Here is a 10,080-nt window from a genome sequence, read left to right as displayed (position 1 = left end):
TTTCAGCTCTGCTTGGTTTGTGGGTGCACTGTTCTGCTCATGCTTTGTTTTTCCTTCTGCTTACAGCATGGGGGCATGGTCTGCACTGGGCAGCACTTGCCCTTACTCTAACTTTCTCAACTTGGTAGCATTATACAAGCCTGTATAATACCTGACCATTTTAGGTTCTTCTAGTTGACATGCGATCACCAATGCCCAGGTCCTTTTGGACCCAGAAGAGGGCAGAATAGGGATGGGGGACACTCCCCTGATACGCACAGGGACTGGGAACAGAAGCCCCTGCGAAATGGTCCCCGCCTATAATATGTTTGAAACACTTTGCAGCCAATCACCTCTAACAGCCACAATTGTCCTTTTTGTTCTTGAAAGAACTCTGCCTTCCACATAACAAATGTCCCCTGCAGACCACATTAGATCTCAGTTCTTATTTTGACTGACTTGCCCGGAATAGCCTATATCCTATCTGGCAATGCCTGATTTCCACTGTCCCCGAAATAGGCACCAAGATGCAGGCAAAAAACGTAGTCGGATAACATTGGGTCAAACCATGGTACTGACCGGCTCTGCTTGCACCACGATGGTGGTCCTCTTAGCACACAACCATGCACCTCTCAGTCTTGGTCCCAGGGTGGTCAACAGAGAGGCAGGCCATTGAAATTTGCTAGGGTGAATGTGCCATGAGTGTATTGCTTGAATTTTAGCTGGATATGCACATGTGCAAAATTGCTAAGCATGTAGAAATAAACAAAAGGACGTAAGGACTTAAGTTGTGCCTGCTGGATCAGGCCAATGGCCTATCTAGTCTAGCACCCTATTCTCCTATGACCCCTACTGTGACCCCAAGGTCTCGCTCCTAGTCAGTCACCACCAGTTCATATTAAACTCAAAAAACCCAGATGCTGCAACCTTTCTTCACATTGCTTACATTACAAGAGAACTTTACAACGATAGCACTTTTTATACGTAAGATGTTACTCATAAATGCCATATGTTTTGTCTAACCGCAGAAGCCTGCCACAAGGCAACATCTTCCCATTAATCCAGATCAGTGCCTCAAGTTCCTGTTTTCTTGTCTTGTTCTAGGCCGTGGGAGGAAGCAGCTTAGCGTGTCAAGCACATTTCATTATTTCACTTTTCTTCCCCTTTGCCTCCTTCACTGTCCATAACCTGTTACTCTTGTAAGCACATGAGGCCACTGTCACACCAAACCTTAAAACATGGGATTACTTGCTACAGACAAATAGTAGCGAACCTGGGCAAAAGGTATTCAGTCTGAGTTGAATCCAGCCCTCTGGACATACAGTCAAGTAACTGGGTAATAGTCTCAATCACCACCACCACCACCACACCTTTTTCCCTGACAGGGACTTGAGGTGTCTGACAGCTAAAATGGAAACAGCTAAAAACATAGAAAAAGAGCAATCATTAAAGAAAATTAAACATTAATAGAATATATATGTGATATTAAAACGTACAGAGCATTAGAATAAAAACATCACAGCACCAGCCCTTCCTTTGCACACAAGAAAGTCTTCACCTGTCGGCAGAAGGACGAGGGCGCTGGTCTAATTTCTCTAGGAGGGGATCTCCAAAGTCTGGGAGAAACCACAGAGAAGGCCCTGTTACACATTCCTCCTAAGTGTGCCTGTGAAGGTGGTAGGAGTGAGAGAACCTTACCTGAAGATCTCAGAGCCTGAGCAGGTTTGCATGAGGGAATACAGTTTTTCACATAGCTTGGACCTAAACTGTATAGGGCTTTAGAGGTCATAACTAGCACTTTGTTTTTGTCTGGAAACAGACTGGTGCAAAGCACTTTAGCATGCTGGAAGCGTGATTGAACAGGGATGGTAGTCCAAAACATAGGAAGAGCCTTGCTGGATGAAGCCAATGGCCCATCTCATCCAACATTGTGTTGTTCTCTTTGTGGCCAACTAAGTGTCTTATTGATAATACAATTGCACTCTCCCTGCTTATGATTCCAAGTAACTGGTATTCAGAGACACACTGCCTCCAGCATTAACTGATGTGTAGAATTGTTCACCATAAACCTTTGGCTATTTGGTTTGAAGAAAGAGCCGAGAGGGGGAAATTGAATGCAGCCTTCCTGCTTCTAAACTGCAATTTCCATTTCAGAAAGAAAGAGGGATTTGGTTAGTTGGCTTTTAAAGTGACTTTACTGAACAACATACCGGTACTGAGCAAGCACAGAACAGTTTAGAACCCATCAGCTGTTGTGAGGGTATGGGAAGGTGGGACAATGGGATGAACTTCGCGTTCTTTACTTTTGTACCATGGTTCCAAAGCAGTGGTTTTCTTAGGTGGGGAGAATGTCCCCATACAGGTATACCCATGTATTCCTGAAATACATCCCTTGTCCAGTCATGTATAAGAACAACAGAACTGCTGTTAGAATTTTCTTTTGTGACCTTTGGGGAAGCAGCATAGCTCTGTGGCTAGGCATAGCTTATCATCATCATCATCATCATCATCATCATCATCATCATGGTAATTTATTACTTATATCCCAGCCATCTGGCTGGACCTCCCCAGCCACTCTGGGTGGCACCCAACAGAATATTAAAAATACGATAAAAATTCAAACATTAAAAACTTCCCTAAACAGGGCTGCCTTCATATGTTTTCTAAAAGCCAGGTAATTGTTTATTTCCTTGACATCTGATGGGAGGGCATTCCACAGAGCCCTCTGCCTGGTTCCCTGTAAACTCACTTCTCGCAGTGATGGAACCGTCAGAAGGCCCTCGGTGCAGGACCTCAGGGTCCGGGCTGAACGATGGGGGTGGAGACACACCTTCAGGTGTACTGGGACAAGGCAGAAGACCCTGGGTTAAGTTCACTGCATCCCAGGTAGGCCTGGGAGAGACTCTGTGTCTGAATGCCTGGAAAGCCACTGTTGGTCAGCATAGCTGTCAACTTTTCCCTTTTCTTGCGAGGAATCCTATTCGGAATAAGGGAATTTCCCTTAAAAAAAAAAGGGAAAAGTTGACAGCTATGTTGGTCAGTGTAGACAGTACTGAGCTTGATTGACCTGTGGTCTGACTCAGTGTAAGGGAGCTTCCTGTGTTCCTACTATATGCTACAAGATGGCTTTGGCTGTAGACCCTGAATTGTACAATCTGAATTGTACAGTGTGTAATGGTGTTTCTTGGCAGCTCTGTGCATCACAGTTTGGATTTGGCAGGAAAGACTGTGAGAGATAGATGCGCAGCCCCATCCTGTGCAGATATTTATTCAAAAGTACGTCACGCCACGTTCAATGGGAATTACTTACTAATAAGCAAGTTTGAGATTGCAGCCTCAGAGAAGGCTCCCATTTTCAGAGGACCAGTCGTATGTCACCAAAAGATTCAATTGCTTGTCTTTTTCATGTCAAACATTTTTATTCAGGGGGAACAAATAGAGGATTAGAGGATTTCCAGTTGATTTTTGGTAGATGATGTTGAGCTTTTGTATAAGGATTATTGCTGAGTACTTCTTAATATTGAGAAATGTGAGGGGATGTACTTTTAACAAAAGGGAATTGTGTGGCTAATTTCTAGTAAGAACACCTAAGCCCTGCCTAAGAAACTCTGGGCTTTACAAGCCTGTGTTTGCATATGCATGTTGGGGGATCAACGCACAGGTTATGCTTATGCATGGCCTGATATTTGTTCCTGCTGAAGCTTCAGGAAGCTTTTGGCAAGCTCAGGCTGGAAAATTTGTTCCTTATATTTATATATCGAACTGATTATTTGCACACAGTGTAAGTCGCTTTACTTAAAACATGTAGGAATGTGGCCATAATGTCCAATTTTTGAACCATTTAGGAATGAAATAACCCAAAGATTTGGACATCTTCCATACACGTATTTTCTGGATAAAAGGATTACTTTAAGCAGATTTCCCTGAGCTCTGCAAATCTATTCAAACTTATTCTTAAAGGGTTTCTTTAAACTGAAAATGTAAATCTCTGTTCTAATTCATGTTGTGTACTTAATTTTTTTAAAGTAGTTCTGATTGTTATGGTACTCAAAAGTATTTTCTTTCTTTCTTTCTCCCTTTCTCATGAGAGTGTTACATTCATGTTTGTTCTTGAACATTTCAGGTTTCTCATTTATTTACAGAATTTTTGTATAATATTATTACAGTTCTTCAGATATGGCATTTGTGGGCACATTACTGTTGGTAATCTCTCAGTTTAAAGGGGGTGACACAGTTATGGAGGGAAAAATTATATTTTTAAAAATAATCCTGTTTGAGATCTAGAGAGAGCCATTTTTTTCTCAGCCTAACTTTAAGAAGTGTTGCCAAGTAGTAATATTTAGTATGAGTTAATATAATGTGATTGGCTATTTTTTTTTACTACTACTTCTAGCTCTGACTTGTATGCCACCATATAAGCATTAGCTGTTTAAGCTTTAATATTTTAAATGTATGCGCTATATTTAAAAAATGTTTTTATGTTATTTCTTTGAGCCGACTTGAGAAAGACACTTGTGCCTGGAAAGGTAGCATAAAAACATACATATCACTGTTATTTCTCTCTCTCTCTTGGAGTTCTTCACCCCAATTCTGCAAGGGAATTACCGGTATGCATGCAAAAGCAACTTTCACATGCTGATGTCCTTGGTGGAATGGTAACTGCGGGTGCAGATTAGAGGCAGATGTTTACCAAGGTACTGTTGAATTGCGATGTACATTTGGACATCCAGTTCTTGCTACATTTCTACCCACAGAACTATGCAGGTGAGAATGGGCATTCTCAGATGCGTAATGTTTTACCTGGATGAAGTTCTGTTCTTTGTCATCTAAGATACTGGGGCTTCATTCCTTGCCCAGAAGCAGCCGAAGAAAGATTATCAGTTTGTTCAGCTAACTTCTACCTTTTCTTTCAAGGAAGACAAAAACCTCTGGCTACATTCATTGCACACATACTGCTCAAAATTTATTCCTATGCTAAATAAAATGCAAGCACGTCTGAGTGGGAGGTAGACCTCGGTTTATTACATCTGTGCCCCTCACTGGTGACACAGTTTTACTACCCAGAGATAACAACTGAAGTACTGTTGAAGCAACAGCCTAAATCCTCTGCTGTCATAAACTTGGCATCAAGGTGTATTTTAACCGCTGAAAGGCATGTGTTAGGTTTTCTAAAATAACTGCTAGTAATGGGAAAGTGGGGATCGAGTGCCAAGTATTGCTATGCTTTCTGTAACAACCTCTGGCGATGATCTTAGTGAATCCAGAGGAAGAACTTAAAAGTGCCTTTAAAAAGTGCAACACAAGAAGACAGCTGGGAAAGCACAGTAAGAAAATAATATACTTGGTCTTCATATGCCAGAAGCACAGTAGATGAGTATATTGTTATAATTTGCCAGAAACTTCTTGCCTCTCCTATATTTGAACCTGATTTAGATGGTATGGGGTCCCTTTACCTTTTTATAAAGCTGTTTGTTTCCAGCTAAACTGCATTCTGTGCTTCTTTATAGATGATTAAGTGTCTGCATTCTTAAATAGTGGTACCTTTGTTGTCAAACTTAATCCATTCCAGGAGTCCGTTCGACTCCCAGAACTGTTCAAAAACCAAGGCGCGGCTTCCGATTGGCTGCCGGAGCTTCCTGCACTCAATCGGAAGCCACGTTGGACGTTCAGCTTCCAAAAAACGTTTGCAAACTGGAACACTTACTTTTGGGTTTGCGGCGTTCAGGAGCCAATTTGTTCGGGAGCCAAGCTGTTCGACAACCAAGGAACCACTGTACTTGCTTACGGTCATGTGGTGTGTTAGAGGGTACTGGACTTGGCCCAAAGATATAAAGATTCTGGGTCCACAGGCAAACTAGAGGAATGAGGAATTGCTTGAAACAATGTTATTCCTCAGAGCCTCTAAGACCAACTTGTCCAGGGGCTTCTAAGCCTTTGGAACTGCCTGGATCACGTAACCTGAGGGCAACTCCTCAAATTATCGATTTCTCAGTTCTAAGTGAGTCTCTCTGAATTATAAACCCTATCATTACAAAAGAAGCCTAGGCCCAAATCTCTACTCCAGTTATTGGACTCACTGGGTGATCTTGTGTCCTTCACTGTCTCTTCACTTAAGCTACATCACAGGGTGATTGTGAGAGTAAATGTATACCACCCTGAACTCCCAGAAGAAACAGCAACAGCCTACAAATGGAATGTGTAATATGGAAAGCTGTCCTCCAAAGTGAGTTACTTTTTACATTTATGGCAAAAAATTAGGTTAAGCAGGTATTTCTGCCCTTCCCAGAATTATAAAAGAGGGCAGAGAAACATTCAAAGTGCTCTGTAAGAACTATAGAAGAGTTCTGTTTCATCTGTTTAGCTCCTATTTCTTGTTATGAGACTAATTAGTCTATCTAAATATGAAGTTGTGGTGGTTCGTAGAAAGGTAACCAAAATTTGCTGAATAGTTTTCAGAGTACAAGTGTTTTACATCAACACTCCAGCACCTGATAAGAAACAATTTGGCATAAGAGCTGTTTGTATTCTGCGCAGGAAATGAGCAATCCAACCCACCATTGTCACTGAAAACTCTTCAGTGAGGTAGATTGTATGGAGTATTATTTTTCCTGTGCTGGCAAATGTTCAAATGTGATATTGAATGTTAGTGATGGACCATGGTCAATTTGTATTACTGGCCGCTTTATAAACAGAGCAATGACATTGTACAAAGGTGAAAATGATAACTTGAAGCTAGACCTGCTCCAAAAATGAAACATAAGTCACGCTTAGGCCTTTTGAAACCAGTGTCCTTATATATTCATAACTCTGGGTTGGATTATGACCTGGCTGTTCAAATAAAGAAGATTGCAGTATGATAGGTGAACCTGCGTTATTTTAGAGTAGCAGATTATTGTAAATTGTTTTTAGTGTACAATAAAAAAATGTATTATGCTACTTGGGTGTGTTTCAGCTGGACTATGGATATTTCTCCTCCCTATGGAGAGCCAGTGTGGTGTAGTGGTTAAGAGCAGTAGACTCGTAATCTGGGGAACCGGGTTCGCGTCTCCTCTCCTCCACATGCAGCTGCTGGGTGACCTTGGGCTAGTCACACTCCTTTGAAGTCTCTCAGCCCCACTCACCTCACAGAGTGTTTGTTGTGGGGGAGGAAGGGAAAGGAGAATGTTAGCCGCTTTGAGACTCCTTCGGGTAGTGATAAAGCGGGATATCAAATCCAAACTCTTCTTCTTCTTCTATGAGTTGCTTCTTCTATGTCCACTATAGGTCTTGAACTGAAGCATCATCCCTTTCCTCCTGAACCAGGGTGGTCATCTTCAGGTGCTGTAGGCAAAACACGCTTAGAATCATAGAATCGTAGAAGTGTAGAGTCGAAAGGGATCCCAAGGGTCATCCAGTCCAACTCTTTGCTATTCAGGAATCTCGACTAAAGCATCCAAGACAGACAGTCACTCAACCCCTGCTTAAAAACCTCCAAGGAAGGAGAGTTGATAACCTGCCAAGGGAGTCCGTTCCACTGTCAAACAGCTCTTACTGTCAGAAATTTCTTCCTGACGCTTCACACCACCTTGTAAAACAGCTTCAAACTCATTGTTTATACAGAGTTTGTAAGTTCCAGTCCGAGTAACCAGAAGGTTACTGCTTTGTAACTGCTCATGTTGGATTTGAAATCTCTAATATTCTCTCATTCTTCCTTGGTACTGGGCAGAGCTTTGAGGCCTACCAGGGCTTTTGGCTCTCTTGTGCCCGAGGCAAGGCTAACTGCCTGCACACACACCCACAACCCAAATTGCTAATTTCAATTTTAAAAAACGGGTGTCTTGTAGAAAACAACGAAAAGCACAAAACTTGAAACTGCTAAAATAAATTTATTTTAAATTGCAAGAACAATCTTTCTCAAATATAAATGGAAATCTTTTAGCACACATTGTGGTGCTAACATTTAAGTCTCCTAAAGGTTTCAATTTCAGGCACACCAACATCTCACTTTGTGTGCCTTTTCTTTTGCAAATTTTGTCACCAATTTCTTCAGGTCAAGTGCTGATGCTTGGGCATGTTCAACTGATGTAGTTGCCAAGCCACTATCTTTCGTTCCATTGTGCATCAATGGCTTTTCCAAATTCTTACAGGTCTTAAGTACAGCTTCAGTAGATTTGTTGTTGTGGTTGTTGTTGTTGATACAGTATATCATACAGGAAGCCAAATAGGGAATTATACTGTTGTAGCTGTTGGAATATCTCTTCAGCAGATTATATGGTCATGTCTAAGATATCATAGTACAAACCTACTTTGGATTTCTGCTTTGAATCTTGTGGCTTCTTCTTGAGCCTCATTCTTAAACTGCCATGTCTCTCTCCCTTTTCTAACTTGTTCTGCGGCAGTATTTCTAGCTCCTTTGCAATCTCAGTAGCATCTATCAAAGCATGTTGAAGACCCTCATCACACTTGCAGCCCACAAGCTACTTCTTGGTCACTTGCAATTGGCTTGTAGCTGAATTTAAATCAGCTTTCTTATTTTGTAGTAGATTGCTTAGAAGACTGATTTCAAAAATGATGTTGTACCATGTAACAAGGAATACCACAAGGTTGACCTTACAAACAGCATCAGCAAGGGCCTTAGCTTCAGTTTGGGAAGTATTTCCAATGAAACCTCTCATACTTGTGTCATCAGAGATCTCTATTAAAGATGATATCTCATTGGTTTCAAAGCATTGATCCGACTCTTCCATTGTGTTTCTCTAAGTGGCTCAACAGGTATGCCTAAGTCTGATACATAACTACCCTGTTTCTCCTAAAATAAGACGTAGCCATAAAATAAGCCATAGCAGGATTTCTATGAATTTGCGAAATATAAGCCATTCCCCAAAAATAAGCCATACCCCGAAAATAAGCCATAGTGACGTGGTACCTCCCATTAAAACAGCCTGGGGAGGCGTGGCTATGCAGCGTACCGATGCGACACGGTTAAAATAAGACATCCCCTGAAAATAAGCCATACTGTGTTTTTTTGAGCAAAAAAATATATAAGACGGTGTCTTATTTTAGGAGAAACACGGTAGTTAGAATTTGCCAGTGCAGAGTTGATGAAGCAAAATAATTACAGATCTTTTGAAACAAACTGAAGAAACTAGTTGTTTCCAAACATCACTTAACTGCATCATTGACTACCAAGTTTAAAGTGTGTGCATTGCAGGGCCCCCAAAAGACATGTGAGTTTATGTCCATGACTCTCTTTTGTATGCCATTTTCTTTGCCTTTCATGTTACTCCCATTGTCATAACCCTGGCCCTGCAGATTCTCAATTGGTCATTTGCTCAAGGTGCCCACGAAGAGTTTCTGTCGTAAAAGCACCTGTAGTCTCCTTTAGTGAAACAAATCCCAAGAAATGTTCTCTTATGATAAACTCAAGTTCAGACATAACATACATTTGTTGAATATGACTAACATCAGGTATGCAGCCCAGAACAATTGACTAGTATTTGGCTGAGTTTGCACATGCCAACATTTTCTGCTCTATAGCACCTGCTAGAAGTTATATAAACCAATTTTGCATATCTTTTCCTAGGTAGTCAACCATTGTTTCATGCTCTTTAACTCTGTGTGAATAATGTTCATTCGTGATCGTTTCCAAATAGTGCTAGATATTCTACAAACTTCCCCAAAAGAAGTCCATTGCTAGCACTACACAGCTTTTCAGTTGTACTATGGAATTAAATAATTAAATTAAATTAATCCAATCAAACTAGTCAGAATCTGGCCATTTTAACCATATCCATAGCACAGAATATTGACACAAGGGAAACTGAACATGGTGTAGCCTGTTTTGTTACCAATGAAACACCAGTCCTTTGGCAATTGTGTTAATCATGACTTGTGCAACAGTGACCGGAGTCCTAGATCAGAAAGCTGCTTGCATAAGGAAATGCCCTATGCTGGTGCAGCAGAAGTCGTCAGAACAGAGAGGTCAGTCATAGACCATAGATACTGTGACACATGCACATGCGGGGCTCTTGCAAGAGTGCACAGAGAGCAGGGCCAGGAAGGAGGGAGGAACTAAGGACAAGCTGAGGGTTTCTAATGGGTGTAACATTATGCCAGCAAAGC

The sequence above is a fragment of the Lacerta agilis genome, chromosome 1, assembly GCF_009819535.1.
Source record: "Lacerta agilis isolate rLacAgi1 chromosome 1, rLacAgi1.pri, whole genome shotgun sequence".
NCBI lineage: Eukaryota > Metazoa > Chordata > Lepidosauria > Squamata > Lacertidae > Lacerta > Lacerta agilis.
The sequence above is the reverse complement of the archived record's forward strand: the minus strand, read 5'-3'. Positions refer to the sequence as shown.